Source organism: Dasypus novemcinctus, chromosome 30 (genome assembly GCF_030445035.2).
Source record: "Dasypus novemcinctus isolate mDasNov1 chromosome 30, mDasNov1.1.hap2, whole genome shotgun sequence".
NCBI classification, from domain to species: domain Eukaryota; kingdom Metazoa; phylum Chordata; class Mammalia; order Cingulata; family Dasypodidae; genus Dasypus; species Dasypus novemcinctus.
Window position 1 is genome coordinate 17,426,760 of NC_080702.1, and position 22,665 is coordinate 17,449,424.

General features: G+C 38.4%; 1 long non-coding RNA gene across 1 annotated transcript; it reads right to left on the reverse strand.

Annotated features, from left to right (window-relative positions):
• Positions 1–1,523: 1,523 nt before the first annotated feature.
• On the reverse strand, positions 1,524–10,690 carry LOC131276919 (uncharacterized). The gene is made up of 4 exons (XR_009184143.1): positions 10,620–10,690; positions 7,852–7,875; positions 4,278–4,298; positions 1,524–1,553 (listed from the first exon to the last, which is right to left on the reverse strand). It is a non-coding gene; the product is annotated as an uncharacterized lncRNA (long non-coding RNA).
• Positions 10,691–22,665: the final 11,975 nt, after the last annotated feature.

The following is a 22,665-nucleotide window of genomic DNA, read 5'->3' on the forward strand; positions in this document are numbered from 1 at the left end:
ACTGTATATGTAGCATTGATCCGTTTTGTTTTCATGGATTCCTGAATATTGCCTAAAAAAACTTGTCTTTTCCAGGTTCAGCAACTAAACCAACAAAAGCTATTATTGCCACTACTTTTGCCACTCATACTAATGACACAACAGGACTCAAGATTTTCAGATACACGAAAATTTAATACTGATCATAAGTCTATGTCATAAATACCATTATTACACTCTCTAAAATTTCTTTAATTTCCAAAAAGATAAAAATGTTTACGAAATCATGAAGCTTCTACGCATCAGAGGTGAAATTTAAACTCAGGCTATCTGAACCTACAGTCTACTCCTCAATAAAGTTAATATTATAACAAATTTTCTACATCTTGAGATAAACAAAAATCAATGAGGGAAAACATGTGGGAATGGATGAATGCATGAATGAATAAAACTTTAAAGAAAAACATGAGGATCCCTAGAGGATAAGGGACCCAGATATGACAGCGCAGATGGAAGGGATTATCCTGTCAGTAGCTGCAAACACTTCCTGCATTTGCGGGGGAAACGATCTATCATCGTTACTTTTTTAGTTGTCTAGGGCCAGCTCAAAGAAGTGGATAGTGTGAACCAACTCCATACATGGCGAGCTGAGTGAGTGCCTGTGCAAGTGCCCCCCGTGAGCTGAGTGCCTGCGTGGTAACCAAGTGCCAGTGCAGGGGAGTCATGCAGCAAAAGGATAAGGCAACAAAAGAGAGATGAAGAGGAGAGTTCAGGTGAAGCCCAGCCAAGAGCAGGCACTGAGGTGGTACAAGTGACAGGGAATCTCTCTCCACATCAGAGGTCCCCAGGATAGAATGAGGAATCCTGGAGGAGAAAACCAAGAAGAGAACACACAAAGAGAAATAGATACAGAAGATCAAGGAACGAATGGACACAGAAACCCAAAACAACAGGGTAGGGGGGAGATGGAGGGGCAGAAATAAGAAATGTTAGTAGGATTTGTCACCTGTACGAGATATTCCACACTGATGGGAGAGATCAATAATAGGGTAACTTTGTGTAGGTGAAATGATGGGATTTATGTGTGATTTCACTATAATACTTGTGTACACTTCCTGTGAAGTTCAAAACTCTTTGCATGTCTAAAGCTATGTGGCTTTTCATGGAATTTTTCTCCCTTTTTCCTTCTAATGTTTCTCAAACCCCAAAAACATACTAGACTGTTTATATCTAAATTCTCAAGGAATCAGTGAAATTAGAAAGATGAGTTAGATGAAAGAACTCAGAATCCCAGTCCTCATATTGCTCAAACTGACACATCTCAACCTACATTTAACCCCAAGAACGATCGCTCTGATGAAATTCACATTTACAATTTTACAAAGAGCCAAAGTTATTTTCATTGCCAGACAACACTATTACAGGGCATCAAACATCATTTCCTTAAAACTGAGGTTTGACTTTTCCTTTGGTAAATTTAAAACTCCATTTGTGGTTTGTATTGGATTTTGAAGGACCAAATATTGTGTAAAACAAAAATAAATATCACTCACCTTTCTCTTTTTTCAATTCCTCTGCGTAGAGAAAAGAAAAAGGTAAAAACAAAAATGTGTTAGAATGTGTCTCCATATACTACTTGCAGGTATTCTATACCAGAAATAATATATTTTTAGTAAAATCAGGATTAACTATAAATGGTTCCTTAAAAGGGAATGTTGAGACTAAACTTTCCCATACTTACTAAGCAATGGACAATTTCAAGATGAATTGCAAGAAAATTTCCTGCTTACATTATCAACGTATTAGTGAGGTTCCCAAGGTCCCGCTAGCTCCTCAGCACTTAGGAGCCATCGTGACCCAGGCGTAGGTTTAATTTAATTATCCTACCGAGAAGGGTAAGAATGCATAGATGACATCAAAAAGTATAATCTTCCCCTCTCTAATAATGTCCTCTGTCAACCTCTTTCCTAGGGGCTCAGTAAAAACATGTCCACACGACTTTCTAAGCTTCATGTGTCCCTAAAAGGAACTCTTTTCTCCCATGGAATATCCTTGCTCTGAATCCACTTATAAATCACATCACATTTTCAAATATTTGTGGAGCATTAACATACTAATTCTTTGGCCTGCAACTGTCAAAGATCCTTACTTGAACAGAAGTCCAAATAAATTTTATGCCTCACTAAATACCAGGGGTGTTCTTCCGTGTCATATCTTCACCATCTCATGCCCACCAGGAATTGGGGTGTAAGAGCTGGCGAGCCCTGAGCCCAGACACAGCGTATGCACTGCTCACAGAGGGCATGTGTTCAGGGAAAGGAGAATCCTTAGGGGAAAACCAGAATTGACCTGTAATATTCATGTGTGAATTGGTGGCTGCTGGGGACCACTTGAGAGAATATAAATTCACCTACTCAATTGCTTTGGTCAAACTCCACTTGGATACCGGATACCCCAAAAATTCTGATGTAAGTAGCATTTAAATACAATAGGAAAACTATCTGAAAGCAGCTCTGCAACTCTACTGCTGACTCTGTTTTTCTGATATCACATCATAGGACAGGTAGTGTGTACAATAGGGCAGTTCTCCAGTGTTATTTCAGAGCCATTAAATGGACACTTACATTTCTCAGGTATTGGGAAACCAAATCGGATGTGCGTTTTGGTTTCTGTCGCCATGCACTAGTGAGCTTAAACTAGGGGTGGAGTGTGGTCTTTGAAATTGAAAATATTTTTGTTCAAATTACTTTGTTGTGTGGAGACTGCATCAGGTAACACTGATTCACCAGGGTTGTAAACTTAGCCCATAATCCTGTCCTGTACACAGCCTGAATTGTGTTATCATATTTCTCTAAGAAATTGTCTTCCACAAAGGGAAATATGAAATGAATATGAAAAATGTTCAATTAAAAATTCACACCCGTCTTGGATTAGTTCAGCTTGTAAAAAATTAATTGATATTAGCAGATAAATGAAAGTCAAAAGGTAAAAATTATCAACAATTCCATTCCTGGATCTCCGGGAATAAGATAATGATTTTTGGTGTTATGACAACTTATTATGTTTAGTTAGGAGCAGGCAATATGAACGTCAAGATAACTGTGATACCATATGTAGTAGAACAATTCAGTCTGAGGAGGAATTATATTTCTTAGGTTATACTTGAAAGTGTCCAATTAAAAAATTCACAGAAGATGTGGATATCGTGGCCACAGAGTTACTGAGGGTGGGAAGAGGGAAGAAGAGTTGTGGTATGGGGTGACCTTAAGACTGGGAGTTGTCTTGAGTGATATCGCAGGGACAGATGCTGGACATTATATATCCTGCTCGAACCCACTGAATGGACTGAGGGAGAGTGCAAACCACAATGTAAACTACAATCCATACAGCATAGCAGTGCTCCAAAATGTTTTCATTAAATGCAACATATGTACGACGCTAAGAAAAGATGTTGTGGGAGAACTGGGCACTGGGTGGCCTGGGACATATGGATATCTGTTTTATTTTGTAATGTAAGGTTTAGTGGGATCTAGGCATGTTTAATATAGGATAACAGAAACAAAAGCAAGTACAGAAGAAGACCATGGTGAAAACTAGATAGGTTGAGTCGTTCCATTTTCTTATGCAAACTCTATTGTATATTTCCTTAAATCAATCTTGGGTTTTCCAGGTTCAATAACTAAATCCATGAAAGCTACTTTTACTAAAATTGCTACTGCTTCCCTTAATAACTCAAGATATTGAGAACTGTAGATGCGTGAACTTTCTAATAACACAAATGCCATCATTAGAGGCTTTTTTCAAATTGAGAAGAATCATGTCTAACGATGTGAAAAAGCTTTCACAAGATCATGAATGTTCTAAGAAATAAGCTAGACCCTGAACCAAGAGTGTCTGTGTCTAGAGCCCACTTCTTTAAAATGTTAATCTAACGATCACTTCTCTTTCTCTGCCTTTGAGATAAAAGACACATGAATGAAGGAATGAATGAATGAATGAATGAATGGATGGATGAACACAAGAAGAAATCATCATCACAAATAGATAATTTGAGAAATGAAGAACAGAGCATCAGGAGGAGAGGGAACGCAGGTACAAAAGAGAAGATGGAAACAATTATTCTGTCGGTAGCTATAAACACTCAGCATGTACTGTTCAGCAGGGTTTTATAACACCAGTGAGCATTTGTTTACCTAAGAGTTCTGATTTTCCTATGATGACTCCAAAATTCATTTAAGGGATATTAATGGATTTTGAACGATCAAGTATAGCCTAAGATAGAAAGAGATATCACTCACCTTTCTTTTCTTGTGTTCCCTCTGCATGAAGAGAAACACAACATCAAAACGTAATTAATCTGGAAAGTGACCCCTTATGTTACCTGCTGATAACCCAGACCAGAAGTTAGGCATTTTGTGAAAAGAAGCCAATCAGCTCTAAATACGTCTTTCAAATTAAAAGTTTTCAGTATGTTCACAGGTTCGCAGGAAGCAATGGCCAATTTCATAGTCAATTGTAAGAAAAATTCCTGCTTATAATAGCAATGCTATAGCGTAAGTTCCTCAGAACGGATGTTTCTAAATCTCATCACTTAGGTTTTCAGTAAAATTAGTAAAATAAAATGTCTCGTGACTTAGACATATGTAAAAATTTACTAACCCTCCTCAGAAAGAAAGGAAGCGTAGATGATATCATAACCTATAATCTTCCCACGGATGTTAATATTCTTTGTCCACATTCTTCCCAGGGGCACAGTATAAACAACTCTACATTAGATTTGTAAGCTCCATGTGACACTCAAAGCATGGCATGTTCTTCTCCCTATATGCCCTAGTACTAAAATCATTTATAACTCCCTCTCAATTACCGATCTCTTTGTGGAGCACGAACTCACTTATTCTTTGTCCTGCCACTGTCAAAAATTATTCTCTGTACACAAAGCCAATTAAATCTTCTGCCTGACTAAGGACAGGGGTATTGTCAGTCTCATGTCCTCACCATCTCATGCCCTTCAAGAATTGGGTTATGACAACTGTTGAGCCCTGAGCCAGGAGACAGAATGTGCGTGGGGCCCACGGGCATGTGCTCAGGCAAAGGAGAATCCATACGGGAAAACCACGGTTGATTTGCAGTGTCAATGTGGGGAGGGGCTGCTGCCCTCTTGGCTAGGTGGGTATCCCTGAGAGAAGATGAATTCAACATTTCAATTATTATTGTTGAACTCCACGTGAATATGGGGATAGCCTAAAATCCCTACTGTGAGTTCCACTTAAATAATACAGGGGAAATATTCTGAAAGCAAGTCTGCAAACCACTGCTACCTCTGTTTTGGTTTATGCCATCTTAAGAAGTGTGTTGTTCGTATTGGGCTCTATTCTGTTGTCATTTGAGAGTCAATAAAGGCAGGTTTCCCTTTGCCATGTACTGGAAAACCCAAGAGTTTTTCGCCACTAACATTTCTGTGTTACGGCTGACCCAGGGAAACTGACTCTTCATGGCAGTGTATATTTACTCCTTTACCATGTCCTGGGTAGAAGTTGCAAAGTGTTATTAATTTTACTGGTTAGATTCCTCGTTAAAGTGAATAATGAGGTAAATATATGTTGTTAAATTAAAACTCAGTCCATTTTTGAGATTTCCGCTGATGAAAAACAAGTCATAGTGAAAACAGAAATGTACATATTTCAAGAATTCCTTTCATAATGCAACTCAAACAGGTTCCTGATTTCTGGTGTGATGGAAATCAACATTTCACAATGACTTAGGGTCCAGGCTCTATCAGGTCAACATAACGACAAAAATCATGTTCAGTGCAAATATTCACTGTGATGAGAACTGACATTTTCTACACGATAGCTGAAAGTGTCCAATGTATAAATTCACAGGAATAACTGCGGAAAACCTGACTAGTTGAGTTGCCCCATTTTGTTTCCATAGAGTCCTGAATATTACCCTAACACCATCTTGTCTTGGCCAGGCTTATTTGATAAAATGAGGAAAGCTATTCTCAACACTGCTACCACTACTACGAATTATCCAATACATGGAAAGTTTTCTTAGATATGTGAACTTGTTAGTACTAATCCTAACACTAAAAATAAACATCCCAGTTAGAGTACTTTGTGAAAATAATGCATGCCATATGAGGTTAAAAATCTTTTGCAAAATCATGGAGGTTTTGAGTAAAATAGCTGGAATAGAAACCCAGATAATCTGGCTCTGGGCCCTATTCTCCTAAACGATTAAGCTAATAATCATTTACTTTTCTCTGCAAGGAAAACATACAAAGTAAATGAGAGAATGACCAAAGAAAGCTAGCAAAAGTGAACAAATGAATTAACGAATGAATGGATAAAAATAGGGCTGAATGAATGAATAAATAATTACCACAAAATAAATCTTAACAGGAAACAGAGAGCACCAGGATGAGATGGGACCTGGATACCACAGAACAAGTGAAAGGAATTCTCTTGTCAGCATCTCTAAACACTCTCTGTTTTGGTGGTTGGACGCTGTCCATCAACATCTTTTTGATGGTTGCCTAGTGCAAGGTCCGGAAAACGGGCAGTACGAGTGGTCACAGGCTGCAAATATGCCACAATGATTTAGGAGTTCACTAATACGTGCAACAGTGTGCAGTTGTAACGGAGGTGGTTCTATGGGAATTGCGAATATATTTTATGTGAATTTTCTTAAATATAAATCTAAAATATCCCAAAAAGAACGTTTAAAAATTAAATAAACAAATAGATGAATGAAGAAGTGTTGCATGGGAGTCTTTTCATCACCAAGAAAGTTTTCATTAAATAGAAAACTGAGTGAGGGTTTTGCTTAATGACTAAAGAATAAGAACAATCTGAATCCTGGAAAATAAAATGGTGAATATTAAGTTATAAAGGCTTGACTTATGGATCTATCTATTTATATGCATGAGTGGATCTCCCAAGTGGATTCCATTCCACTTTTCTCTCTGTATCCACTTCCCTGTAATCATCTTACTATTTCTTTACACTTCAGTAAAAACGACGTTCGGAAATATAGGTCTATTCTTGATGCTCCTTGGCGGCAGTCTTCGATACTCTGAGCATGCCCAAAGGAACATTCTATTCTCTGGGTTTTGCCTACCTACCTTGTGGTCTTGACTGGGATTTCGGCTCTAGAAGAGCCTGGTCAATACATGGCAGTCCTGATAGAATCGTGGGTTAATTCAACCCAGAGTGTACTTTGCTCTCTGCTCCCTGCTGTGTGCCTGCTGGGCTCTCATAGAACTACCCATTCCATTCATCACCGCTGATCTCAACTCCATTAGCACATTTTCAGGAAATCTATGACCTGGTGTATAGGCCAAACCCCTCAGTGGTGTATTCTTAATGCGCCAAGTGCCTTCTTCATGGAAATTACTAGAATATGAGTTGGATTTGATATTGTAAATGCAATCGTGCCTCTATACCGCAATCGAAATCTCATTGCATTCGGGATACTTCTCCTTTGTTTTCTCTTTCCAAAAATGTTTCTCAAACCCCAAAAACAGTTCAGTGAGTTTACTTCCACATGACAAGGAACCATGGATCTTGAAAACAATGAGGCAGATGAAAGAACTCAGAGTCCCAATAATCGCAAAGCTCAGGCAGAATCATCTTAACCTACACTTAACACGCATAGTAACTCAGTGTTGAGAAATTTACATCTACAAGGTTACAAATAGACGAAAGTTAGTTCAGCTGCTACGAAACCCTATTTTACAACATCGGAAAGCACTTCATGATCCTTGAGTTTTGATTTCCCTTTACCATCTTTAAAACTCAAGTTGCAAAGATTCTTCAGTTTTGAAGGGTCAAGTCCTATCTGAGACAAAAAATAAATATCACTCACCATTGTCTTTCTTTTCTGTTTTCTCTGAATGAAGATAAAAACAGAATTGCGTTAGAAAGTATTCCCATACTCTACTTGCAAATAATCAAGACCCGATGTTACCTCTTTTTATTAAAATAAGAAAATGGGCTATAAAGACCCCTGAAAAATTCTAGTTTTACATACCATTTCACCGAAATCTTAAGCAATGGTCTCTTTCACCTTGACTTGTAAGGGAGTCTCTTACTTACATTATCAATGTCATAGTGAGAGTCCCCAAGGTCCCACGGTTTCCTCAGCTCTTAGGTGCCAGCAACAACCCGCACAGAAGTTAAAATTTAATAATGCTCCCCAGAAGGGTAAGAATGCATAGATGATATCCTAAAGCATAATCTTCCCAAATCTGTTAGTTTCCTTTGTAAACATCCCTCCAAGAGCACAGTAAGAACTTCTCCACTCAATTTTACAGCGTTTACTATGCCCCTAAAGGTAACATATTCCTCTCCTTATGGAATGTCCTTGTTTGAACCCCCTTCCACCTCACCTCTAATTTTCGGATATCTTTGTGGAGCACTTACTGCCTCATTCTTTGGCCTGCCATGGTCAAAGATTCTTGCTTCCTTGTCTACATGTCCAAATAAAGCTTATGCCTGACTGAAAGCTCTGGTTTTCTCTGTTCTCATGGCGGCACTGTCTCATGCCCTTCTTGGATTGGGTTGTAAGAATGCACAGGTGAGCCATGAGCCGAGAGACAGAATGTCCTCTAGGCCTTGTGGGCACGTGTTAAGGCAAAGGAGAGTGCAGGGGGTAAATGGACTGTTGTCTTGGAATGTCCATATGGGGAGGGGCGGCTGCCCTCTTGGGCCGCTGGGAGCCCCTGAGGAAACAGGAAGTCACCTCATGAATTGGTTTTTGCCAGACTCCGCGTGAATGTGGAGATATTCCCAAAACCTGATGTGAGTACTGGTTACATTCGAGAGGGAAACAATCTGAAAGCAAGTCTGCAAACCCACTGCTGCCTCCGTTTCCGTGGTATCACATCTTAGGCCAGGGAGTGCGTGCAATGGGGCCATTGCTCCAGTGTTATTTCAGAGCCAAGAATGGGCACTTACCTTTCCCATGTACTGGGAAGACAAGATCGGATGTGCACTTTGGTTTCTGTCTCCATGCCCTATTCAGCTTAATCTAGGGGACGGGGAGTGTGGTCTTTGAAATTGAAAATATTTTTCTTGAAATTACTTCGTTGTGTCAAAACTGTATCCGGTACCCGTGATTCATCACCGTTGTAAACTTAGTGGTGAACCCTGTTCTGTACACAGCCTGAATGGTGCTATCATTTTTCTGCATGGCATTGTCTTCCTCAAAGGGAAATAGGAGGTGAATGTGAAATATTAAATTAAAACTTCATACTTGTCTTTGATAGTTCAGCTGATAAACAATTAATTGACATTATCAGATAAATGAAAGTCAAAAGGTAAATAATGTCAACAATTCCTTTCCTAGCTCTCCAGGAACAAGTTAATGATTATTGGTGTCATGACAATATTTTATGATTAGTTAGGAGGAGGCAATGTCAATGACAATATGACTCCTAAAACCTATGTAGTAGAATAATTCAATCTGATGATGAATTATACTTCCTCCTGACACATTAAACTGTCCAATTAAAAAGTTGGCGGAAGACGTGGATACAGTGGCCACAGAGTTACTGAGGGCGCGACGAGGGAAGAAGTGTTGTGATACGGGGGACTTAAGGATGCGGAGTTGACCTGAGCGATATGGCAGGGTCAGAGGCTGGGCATTATATATCCTGCTCGAACCCACTGAATGGACTGCGGGAGAGTGCAAACCACAATGTAAATGACAATCCATGCAGCGTAGCAGTGCTCCAAAATGTTTTCATTAAATGCAATGAATGTACCACAATAAGAGAAGAGTTTGTGGTAGAATTGGGTACTGGGCGGACTGGGACATATGGATACCTCTTTTATTTTGTAACGTGAGATTTTGTGGGGTCTAGGCATGTTTAAAATAGGATAACAGAAACAAAAGCAATTACAGAAGAAGACCTGAGTGAAAACTAGATAGGTTGAGTTGTTCCATTTTGTAGGCAAGCACTGTTGCATATTTCCTTAAATCAGTCTTGGGTTTGGCAGGTTCAATAACTAAATCCATGAAAGCTATTTTCACTAAAACTCCTACTGCTTCCATTAATAACTCAAGACATTGAGAGCTTGAGATGCCAGAACTTTCTAATAACACAAATACCATCATTAGAGGCTTCTTTCAAATTCAGAAGAATCATGCCTAACGAGGTGAAAAAGCTTTCACAAAATCACGAAGGTTCTAAGAAATAAGCTAGACTTGAATCAAGACCGAATGTGTCTAGACCCCACTTCTTTAAAATGTTAATCAAATGACCACTTCTCTTTCTGTGACTTGAGATAAAAGAAAAATGAATGAAGGGATCAATGATTAATGAGTGAATGAATGAATGAATGGATGAACAAATGAAGAAATCAACATCGTCACAAATAGATAATTTGAGAAATGAAGCACAGAGCATCAGGAGGAGAGGGAACGCAGGCACTATGGAGAAGATGGAAGCGATTACCTGTCGGTAGCTAAAACACTCTGCCTGTTCTGTTCAGCAGGTTTTACAAGAGCAGTTAGCATTTCTTTACCTGGGAGTTCTGATTTTACTATGATAACTTCAAAATTCATTTAAGGGATATTAATGGACTTTGATCGATCAAGTATAGCCTAAGATAGAAAGAGATGTCACTTACCTTTCTTTTCTTGTATTCTGTCTGCATGAAGAGAAACATAAAATCAAAACGTTATTAAACTAGAAAGTGACCCCATATGTGACCTGCTGATAACCCCGACCAGAAGTTAGATAGTTTGTGAAAAGAAGCCAATCAGCTCTAAATACCTCTTTCAAATTAAAAGTTGTCAGGATGATCGCAGGTTCGCAGGAAGCAACGGCCCTTTTCATGAGCAATTGTAGGAAAGGTTCCTGCTTACAATATCAAAGCCATAGTGTAGGTTCCCCAGGTCAACCTAATTTCTCATCACTTAGGTTCCCGCATGTCCGAGACATATGTAAAAATTTACTAAGCCTCCACAGAAAGAAAGAAAGCATAGATGATATCATAACCTATAATCTTCCCAAAGATGTTAATGTCTTTTGTCCACCTTCTTCCCAGGGCCACAGTATAAACAACTCTACATTAGATTTGTAAGCTGCATGTGACACTCAAAGCGTGGCATGTTCTTCTCCCTATATGTCCTAGTACTAAAACCACTTATAAGTCACCTCTCAATTTCTGATCTCTTTGTGGAGCACAAACTTACTTATTCTTTGTCCTGTCGCTGTCAAAATTATTCTCTGTACACAAAGCCAATTAAGTCTTCTGCCTGACTAAGGACAGGGGTGTTCATCAGTCTCCTGTCCTCACCATCTCATGCCCTTCAAGAATTGGGTTATGACAACTGTTGAGCCCTGAGCCAGGAGACAGCATGTGCATGGGTGCACGGGCATGTGCTCAGGCAAAGGAGAATCCATACGGGAAAACCATGGTTGACTTGCCTTGTCAATGTGGGGAGGGGCTGCTGCCCTCTTGGCTAGGTGGGGACCAGTGAGAGAAGATGAATTCAACATTTCGATTGATTTTTGATGCACACCACATGAATATGGGGATACCCTAAAATCCCTACTGTGAGACCACTGAAATACTATAGGGAAAACATTCTCAAAGCAAGTCTGCAAACCACTGCTGACTCTGTTTTGGTGTATCCCATCTTAGGAAGTGTATTGTTCATACAGGGCTCTTTTCTGTTGTCATTTGAGAGTCAATAAGGCAGGATTCCCGTTCCCATGTACTGGAAAAACCCAACACTATGTGTGTTTTGGTATCTGTCTCCATTTCCTTGTCAATTTTGTTTAGAGTTGGCAAGATTTTTCTCCCCAGTAACTTTGTTGTGTTACGGCTGACCAAGGGAAACTGACTCTTCAGGGAAGTGTAGATTTACTCCTTTACCATGTCCTGGGCAGAAGCTGCCAAGTGTTATTAATTTTGCTGGTTGGGTTGTCTTCCTTAAAGTGAATAATGAAGTAAACATATATTGTTAAATTAAAACTCAGCCCATTTTTGAGATTTCTGTTGATGAAAAACAAGTCATAGTGAAAATAGAAATGTACATATTTCAAGAATTCCTTTCATAATGCTACAGGAACATGTTCCTGATTTCTGGTGTGATGGAAATCAACATTTCATGATTAGTTAGGGTCCAGGCTCTATCAGGTCAATATAACGACAAAAATCATGTTCAGGGCAATAATTCACTGTGATGAGAACTTACATTTTTACACGATAACTGAAAGTGTCCAATGTATAAATTCACAGGAATAACTGTGGAAAACCAAACCAGTTGAGTTGCCTCATTTTGTTTCCATAGAGTCCTGAATATTACCCTAACACCATTTGGTCTGGGCCAGTCTTATTTGCTAAAAAGAGGAAAGCTACTCTTAACACTGTTAACACTTCTACTAATTATCCAATATATGGCAATTTTTTAGATATGTGAACTTGTTAGTACTAATCTTAACATTAGCAATAAACATCCCAATTACAGTACTTTGAGAAAATAATGCGTACCATAAGAGGTTAAATATCTTTTGCAAAATCATGGAGGTTGTGAGTAAAATAGCTGGAATATAAAGCCAGACAATCTGGCTCTAGACCCTACTCTCCTAAACAATTAAGCTAATAAACATTTACTTTTCTCTGCAAGGAAAACATACAAAGTAAACGAGGGAATGCACAAAGAAAGCCAGAAAAGGTAAAAAAATGAATTAATGAATGAATGGATAAATGAAGGGCTGAATGAATGAATAAATAAGTAATTACCACAAAATAAATCTTAACAGGAAACAGAGAGCACCAGGATGAGATGGGACCTAGATACCACAGAGCAAGTGAAAGAAACTCTTGCCAGCATCTATAAACACTCTCTGTTTTGGGGGTTGGACGCTGTCCATCATCATCTTTTTGATGGTTCCCTATTGCAAGGTCCGGGAAATGGGCAGTAGGAGTTGTCGCAGGCAGAAAATATGCCGCAATGATTTAGGAGTTCGCTAATACGTGCAACAGTGTGCAGGTGTAAGGGAGGTGGTTGTATGGGAATTGCAAATACATTTTGTGTGAATTTTCTTTAATATAATTCTAAAATATCCCAAAAAGAACGTTTAAAAATTAAATAAACAAATGGATGAATGAAGAAGTGTTGCCTGGGAGTCCTTTCCACACCAGGAAAATTTTCATTAAATAGAAAACTGAACGAGGGATTTGCTCAATGACTAAAGAATCAGAACAATCTGAGAACTGGAAAAATCAAATGTTGACTATTACATCATGAAGGCTTGACTTACGGATCTATGTACTTATATGAATGAGCGGATCTCCCAAGTGGATTCCATTCCACATTTCTCTCCATAACCACTTCCCTGTAATCATCTTACTATTTCTTTGCATTCAGTAAAAATGATGTTTGGAAATATAGGTCTATTCTTGATGCTCCTTGGCGGCAGTCTTCGATACTCTGAGCATGCCCAATGGAACATTCTATTTTCTGGGATTTGCCTACGTACCTTGTGGTCTTGACTGGGATTTCGGCTCCAGAAGAGCCTGGTCAATACATGTCTGTCCTGATAGAATTGTGGGATAATTCAACCCAGAGTGTAGTGTGCTCTCTGCTCCCTGCCCTGTCCCTGCTGGGCTCTCATTGACCTACCCATTCCATTCATCACCACTGATCTCATCTCCATTAGCACATCTTCAGGAAATCTATGACCTGGTGTATAGGCCAAATCCCTCAGTTGTGTATTCTTACTGCACCAAATGCCTTCTTCATGGAAATTGCAAGAATATGAAGCTGGATTTGATTTTGTAAATGCAATCGTGCCTCTATACCGCAATCGAAATCTCAGTGCATTCGGGATATTTCTCCTTTGTGTTCTCTTTCCAAATATGTTTGTCAAACTCCAAAAACACATCAGCGAGTTTATTTCCACATGACAAGGAATCAGGGAACTTGAAAACAATGAGGCAGATGAAAGAACTCAGAGTCCCGGTAATGGCATAGCGCAGGCTGACTCATCTTAACTCTACTTAACCCGCACAGTAACTCAGTGTTGAGAAATTAACATCTACAAGGTTACAAATAGGCGAAATTTACTTCAGCTGCCACAAAACCCTATTTTACAACATCGGAAAGCATTCATGATCCCTGAGTTTTGATTTCCCTTTACCATCTCTAAAGCTCAATTTGTGAAGATTCTTGGGTTTTGAAGGTTCAAGTACTATCTCAGACAAAAAATAAATATCACTCACCATTGTCTTTCTTTTCTGTTTTCTCTGAATGAAGATAAAAACAGAATTGCGTTAGAAAGTATTCCCATACACTACTTGCAAATAAACAAGACCCGATGTTACCTCTTTTTATTAAAATAAGAAAATGGGCTATAAAGACCCCTGAAAAATTCTAGTTTTCCATACCATTTCACCGAAATCTTAAGCAATGGTCTCTTTCACCTTGACTTGTAAGGGAGTCTATTACTTACATTATCAATGTCATAGTGAGAGTCCCCAAGGTCCCACGGTTTCCTCAGCTCTTAGGTGCCAGCATCAACCCACACAGAAGTTAAAATTTAATAATGCTCCCCAGAAGGGTAAGAATGCATAGATGATATCCTAAAGCATAATCTTCCCAAATCTGTTAGTTTCCTTTGTAAACATCCCTCCAAGAGCACAGTAAGAACTTCTCCACACAAGTTTTGCAAGCGTTTACTATGCCCCTAAGGGAAACATATTCCTCTCCTTATGGAATGTCCTTGTTTGAACCCCCTTCCACCTCACCTCTCATTTTCGGATATCTTTGTGGAGCACTTACTGCCTCATTCTTTGGCCTGCCATGGTCAAAGATTCTTGCTTCCCTGTCTACAAGTCCAAATGAAGCTTATGACTGACTGAAAGCTCTGGTTTTCTCTGTTCTCATGGCGGCACTGTCTCATGCCCTTCTTGGACTGGGTTGTAAGAAGGAACAGGTGAGCCATGAGTAGAGAGACAGAATGTCCCCTGTGCCTTGTGGGCGCCTGTTAAAGCCAAGGAGAGTGCATGGGGGAAATGGACTGTTGTCTTGGAATGTCCATATGGGGAGGGGCGGCTGCCCTCTTGGGCTGCTGGGAGCCCCTGAGGAAACAGGAAGTCACCTCATGAATTGGTTTTTGCCAGACTCCGCGTGAATGTGGAGATATTCCCCAAACCCTGATGTGAGTACCGGTTACATCCGACAGGGAAACAATCTGAGAGCAAGTCTGGAAACCCACTGCTGACTCCGTTTCCGTGGTATCATATCTTAGGACAAGGAGTGCGTGCAATGGGGCCGTTGCTCCAGTGTTATTTCAGAGCCAAGAAATGGGCAATTAGCTTTCCCATGTACTGGGAAGACAAGATCGGATGTGCACTTTGCTTTCTGTCTCCATGTCCTACTCAGCTCAATCTAGGCGGCGGGGAGTGTGATCTTTGAAACTGAAAATATTTTCTTGAAATTACTTTTTTGTGTCGAAACTTTATCAGGTACCCGTGATTCATCACCATTGTAAACTTAGCGGTGAACCCTTTTCTGTACACAGCCTGAATGGTGCTATCATTTTTCTCTATGGCATTGTCTTCCTTAAAGGGAAATAGGAGGTGAATGTGAAATATTCAATTAAAACCTCAAAATTGTCTTTGATAATTCAGCTGATAAAAATTAATAGGCATTAGGAGATAAATGAAAGTCAAAAGTTATATATTATCCACAATTCCTTTCCTAACTCTCCAGACACGAGGTAATGATTGTTGGTGCCATGACAACATTTTATGATTAGTTAGGAGGAGGCAATGTCAATGACAATATTACTCCAAAAATAAATGCAGTAGAATGAATCAATCTGATGAGGAATTACACTTCCTACATTAAACTTAATATTGTTCAATTTTAAAAATCACGGAAGACGTGGATAGAGGGGCCAGAGGTTTAGTGAGAGCAGGGAGTGCGAAGAAGAGTCATGATATGGGGGCACTTTAAGGACTTGCAGTTGTCCTGAATTATATGTCACGGTCAGATGCTAGATATTATGTATTCTGCCATAACCCGCTGAATGAACTGAGAGAGAGTGTAAACTACAATGTAAACTATAATCCACGCTGTGTGGCTGTGCTCCCAAATATATTCATCAAATGAAATAAATGTACAACACTAATAAAAGATGTTGTGGGGGAATTGGGTGCTGTGGGGGACTGGGGTGTATGGATACCCCTTATATCTTTAATGCAATTTGTTGTGTATCTATGCATCTTTTAAAAAAGATAACCAAAAAAAAAAAAAAGAATTAAAGAAAAAAGAACTGGGTGAAAACTAGATAGAGTTGTTCCAGTTTGTTGCCAAAGAGAATTGTATATTTTCTTAAATCCATCTTGTGTTTTCCAGGTTCAATAACTAAAATCAGGAAAGCTACCAGTACTTCAACTAATACTGCTTCTAATAATAACTGAAGAGATGTGGAGATTTAGATGTATGAACTTTCTAATAACATAAATACAATCATAATAGTCTCCAAATTCAGAAAAATCATTCCTTATGCGGTGAAAAATCTTTCACAAAATCGTGAAACTTCTCATAAAGAAGCTAGAATTCTACCAATGCCATCTGAGTCTAGAGCCCACTTCCTTCAAAAGTGAATCTGATAATCGCTTACTTTTCTCTGTCTTGAGGATGAATGATTGAATGAGCGAATGAATGGATGGATGGATGAACAAATAAAGAAATAAGCATTGTCACAACTAAATAAATAATTTGAGAAAGGAATCACAGAGCACCAGGAGGAGAGGGAACCCGGGGACTACAGAGAAGATGGAAGCAATCATTCTGTCAGTAGCTACAAACACTCTGCATTTTCTGTTCAGCACTGTTTTACAAGATCAATAAGCATTTCTTTATCTGTAAGTTCTGGTTTTGCTATGATAATTTTAAAATTCATTTAAGAGATGTTAATGGATTTTGAAAGCTCCAATACAGCCTAAGATAGAAAGAAATATCACTCACCATTCTTTTCTTCTGTTCCTTCTGCATGAATAGAAATATAAAATCAAAATGTAATTATACTAGAAAGTGACCCTATTTGCTACCTGCTGATGAGCCAGACCAGAGATTAGATATTTTGTGAAAACAAGATCATCAGCTCTAAATACCTCTTTCAAATTAAATGTTGTGGATATGCTGTCAGGTTCATAGGATGCAATGGACAATTTCATGACCAATTCTAAGAAAAATTCTTGCTTACAATATCAATGTAATAGTGTAGGTTCCCCAGATCCCCCTAATTTCTCCTCACTTAGGTTCCCACATGACCTACACACATGTAAAATTTTATTAACCCTCCTGAGATTGGAAGAAAATATAGATATCATAAACGATAATCTTCCTAAAGCTGTTAAAGTCCTTTGAAAACAACCTTCCTTGGAGTGCATTAAAAACATCTCCACGTCTGAATTGTAATCTTCATGTCACCCTCAAAGGAACTCTGTTCTCCTTCCCATGGAATGCCCTTGTTCTGAAACCACTTATCCGTCACCTCTCGTTTTCTCATCTCTTTGTGTAGCCCTGGTGATCCATGAGCTAGAAGACAGAATGAATCCTTGCAATTGTGGGCATATGCTCAGGCAAAGGAGAATCCATTGCGGAAATCCATGGCTGACTTGCAATGTCCATGCTGGAAGGGGTGAGTGCCCTCTTGGACAATTGGGACCACTTAGAGAGTATGGGGTCACCTACATGATTGACAGTGGTGCACTTCCACGTGAGTATGGGGATGCCCTCAAAAATCCATAATGGGAGTTGCCATTAACCAAATCAGGGAAAATGGTCTGGAAGCAATCTGCAAACCTTGTTCACTCCATTCATGCTGTGTCGCATATTAGGAATTATAGTGTGTGCAAGGAGGGGCATTCCCCAGTGTCATCTCAGAGCCAATAATAGGTGGCTCCCATTGCCCATGTACTGGTGAAACTAAATGGCATGTGTATTTTGTTGTTGTTTTTTGTTTTCCACGGCCTGGTTAAGTTTGATTTTGGGGTGTAGTTGGGACTTTGAACATCAAAATAATTTTATTCCAGTAACTTTGGTTTGTGGAGAATGGATCAAGTAAAACCTATTCATCAGAGTACTGCAAATTATTTCTTACCAATTCCCTGTTCAGACCTGAATTGTCTTTGTTTTCTCTGTGAAATCGTCGTCCTTAAGGGATTTACCAGGTCAATATAAAACACTAAATTAAAACTTAACACATTCCTTTGAGAGTTCAGCTGATTGAAAAACTAAATGAAACTTAGCAGGTAATTGTGGAAATAGAAGTGGAACTAATATCATAAATTCCTTTCATAGATCTTCTTGAACAAGTAATGTGTTTTGGTGCTATGGAAATCAACATTTTATGATTAATTAGGACCAGGCTGTGTCTTGTTCAATATAACTGAAAAAAAATTGTGGAGTTGAATAATTTAGTCTGATGATAAATGGTATTTCCTACACAATATTTTAATTTGTCCAATTGATCAATTCACAGAAGGACCTGAGGGAAAACCCGATAGTTAGAGTTCATCCATTCTATTTTTCCTAGTTCCTGAATATTGCCTTAAAACCACCTTGACTTTCCGAGCTAAATAACTGAAACCATCAAGTCTATTATTACTACTTCTACTACCAGTACCATTCATAACTCAATATATATCAATCTTCTGGATATATGAAATTTTTAATATTGAGTATAACTGTATTCATAAATACCATTATTATAGTCTTTTTAAAATTAAAAAATATGCCATAGGAACTTGAAAATCTTTTGCGTAATCATGATCCTCCTAAGTAATAGAGCTGCAATCTGAACCCAGATATTCTGAATCTACAGCCTATGGACCTAGAAACATATCTAGTAATCTCTTTTCTCTGCCTTGAGATAAACTGAAATGACTGAGGAAATGAATGAAAGGATGAATAAACACGAGTAAATAAATTCATAAATAATTAAATAAATGTTAAAAGTTAAGAGAGGGACCCAGGATGAGAGAGGACCAAGGTACCGCAAAGCAGGTAGAAGGAATTATACATTTTTCAGCTACAAATAGTCCCCATTTTAGGAACGGGAGCAGTCCATCATCATCATTTTTTCAGTTTTCTAAAAGGATCCTATAAAACTGGACAGTAGGAATTATTACCTGTCTGAAATACACTGCAATAATTTAGGAGTTAAATAATACAGGTAACTGTGTGTGGTTGTCACGGAGGGGGCTATATGTATATTCCCTATAATTTTTGTGCATTTTTTCTCAAATGTAAACCTAAAATTCTCTAAAAGTTACGTTTAAAATATAAATAAACAGCTAACTAAAAAAAATAAAGAAGAGTTAGAGGGAATTCATTCTTCACTGGAAAAATTTTCATAAAAAATGTAACTGACTGAAGGATTTGCATAATGACCAAATAATAAATGCAGTTTGTGACTCTGAAAAACTTACATTGAATATTAAATGTTAACATGAATTGCCCTTTGGACCTATTTATTTTTATGAGTATATCTCCCAAGGGGATTCCATTTAACTTTTCCCTCTGCAACCATATCACTGTAATCATCTAATCCATTCTTGGTACTAGATACAAATGGCATTTTAAAATATAAACCTATTTATGATGTTCCTTTGCCTGTAGTCCTCAAAATTCTTAGCATACCCAAAGAAACTTTGCCTTTCCTGGACTTTGACTACAATCATTTTAGTCTTGACTGTGTTTTCTGCAGCAGAACTCGCTGGACAATATATGTCAACCTGATAGAAACATGTGTTTGCTCAACCCTGAGTGTAGTGTGCTTTACAGCCCTTGCCCTGCACGTGATGGGCTATCATTGACCTTCCTGTTTTATTCATTAACTCAGTTGCATTAGCATTTCTTCAGAAAATCTATGACCTGATGTACAGGCCAAATCCCGCCAGTGTGCATTCTTGTTACACCAAATTCCCTCTTCATGACCCTCATTAGAATATTACTTTGGTATTTATTTTGTATATGTAATTTTAAATCTATTCCATAATAGAGACTTCACTGCACAGGGGAACCACATACTTGAAAAGTGATGCACAAGGAATGATTGAACTTTATAGAGTGAGGCAGATGAAAGAACTCAGAGTCCCAATCCTCGCAGAGGACAAGCTGACACATCTTAACCTTCATTAGAGACTAAAAACTATTTTTATCTTGAGAAAATTACTTTTACAATTTTACAAGTAGATGAAAGATATTATCTTCACACTCAACACAATTTTAGAACATCAATAAGCAATTCATTTACTGTGAGGACTGATTTTTCTGTAGTTAATTTAAACCTGAAATATAGGTAATATTGGATTTTGAAGTTCAAATACTGTGTAAGACAAAAACAAATAGTATCATCATTCTTTTCTATTGTCTCCAAAAAAAGAAAAACTTATCAAAAATTATGTTAGAGAGGGAGAGGGGGGTATATGGGGATGTCGTATTTTTTAAATGTAACATTTAAAATAAAATAAAGTAGAAAAATAAGTTTTAAAAAAAGCATCCCCAAGGCTACCTCCTGATAGTCTAGAACAGCTTCATGTTTTAATAAAAAGAAGAAAACTACCAAATACTACATCTTTATGACGAAATATAGTCAATATAATTTCACATACGTAGCAAGCAATAACCAATTTTATGGTCCATCGTAATAAACATTCCTGCTTACATTAGGAATGTATTAGTGTGAGTGGCTCAGGTCCTCCTAAGTCTTCAGCACATAGGTGCCTGCTTGACCTTAGATATAAGTTAAAGTTTAATAACACTCCACAGAAGGGAAAAATGGTATAAACTATAATCTTCTAAAAGCAGTTAATGTCCCGTGTAAACATCCTTCCTAAGAGTGCTGTAAAAACATCTCCCACCCCATGTGTAAGCTTCACATGACAATATCAAGAACTCATTTTCTCTTATGCAATGGAGTGCTCTTGTTCTGAAAACACTTAAATACACGTCTCATTTTCTCCTCTCTTTGGGCAGTTGCAAATTTGTTTATTCTTTGACTAGCCACTGTGAAACACAGTGCCTTGTCCACAAGTACCAAAGAAGCTATGGCCTGACCAGAGGCCATGTATGTCCTTTGTTCCCATAGCCTCAACATCTTATGCCCTTCGGGAGTGGGTTTTAAAACATTGGCAAGCCTTGAGCCAGGAGACAGCATGACCGCTCTGTCATTGTGGGCATGTGCTCATGCAAAGTCAAGTCCACAGTGGAAATCCAGAGTTGACTTGTTTATCCAAGTGGGAAGTGGTGGCTGTCTTCTTGAGGTGGTGGGGACCATGGAGAGAGCATAGGGTCACCTACACTATTGACAGTGTGGAACACTATGTGAGTATGTGGATGCTGCACAAACTCTGCTGGGAGGAGCAGTTAACGAAGATAAACAAAACAATCTAGCAGCTACTTGGCAAAAGCCCTGGTAGCCTGCCTTTGTTGTTTATCAAATACTAAGGGATGTATTTTGTGCAGGGGGCCAGCTCTCCTTTTTCGTTGCAGAGGCAATAAAGGGTGGCCTCACTTTCCCTACGTATTGAGAGCACCAAATGGTGTGCGCAATTTGGTTTCTGACACCATGGCCCAGGTGGTTGTATTTGGGGCTGGAGTGTGGACTCTGAAGTTCAAAATATTTTTGGTCCAGTAAGGTTGGTGTGTAGACACTCAAACAAGTAAAACTGAAACCTTCATATAAGGGCTAGTATAAATTTAGACCACAACCAAATCTTGGACAGATGTGGAATTGTGTTATTCACTCGCACTATAAAATTGTCTTCCCTAAAAGGAATCATCCAGGTAAATATAAAACATCAAATGGACGCTTACCTAATTTCTTTACCAGGGAGCGCACAGCTGATAAAAAAAAGAAGTGGAAATTAGTGGATAACAGTGAATACAGAACAGTATTTAATATCAAAAGGCATTTCATAAATCGAGCTCTACATCGTGACGATTTTTCTGGTTATGACAATCAATATTTGACTGTTAGTTAGGACCCGGCTGTGTCTACATAGATATAATAACAAAACCATGTAGATGTCCCATGTATAAATTCACAGAAGGACCTAAATGAACACTGTATATGTAGCATTGATCTGTTTTGTTTTCATGGATTCCTGAATATTGCCTAAAAACACTTGTCTTTTCCAGGATCAGCAACTAAACCAACAAAAGCTATTATTGCCACTACTTTTGCCACTCATACTAATGACACAATAGGACTCAAGATTTTCAGAAATATGAAAATTTAATACTGATTACAAGTCTATGTCATGAATACCATTATTACACTCTCTAAAATTTCTTTTAATTTCCAAAAAGTTAAAAATGTTTACGAAATCATGAACCTTCTAACCATCAGAGCTGAAATTTAACCTCAGGCAATCCGAACCTACAGTCTACTCCTCTACAAAATTAGTATTAGAACAAATATTCTACATCTTGAGATTAACAAAAATCAATGAGGGAAAGCATGTGGGAATGGATGAATGAATGAATAAAACTTTAAAGAAAAACATGAGGATCCCTAGAGAATAAGGGACCCAGATATGACAGCTCAAATGGAAGGGATTATCCTGTCAGTAGCTGCAAACACTTCCTGCATTTGCAGGGGAAACGATCTATCATCATCACTTTTTTGGTTGTCCAGGGCCA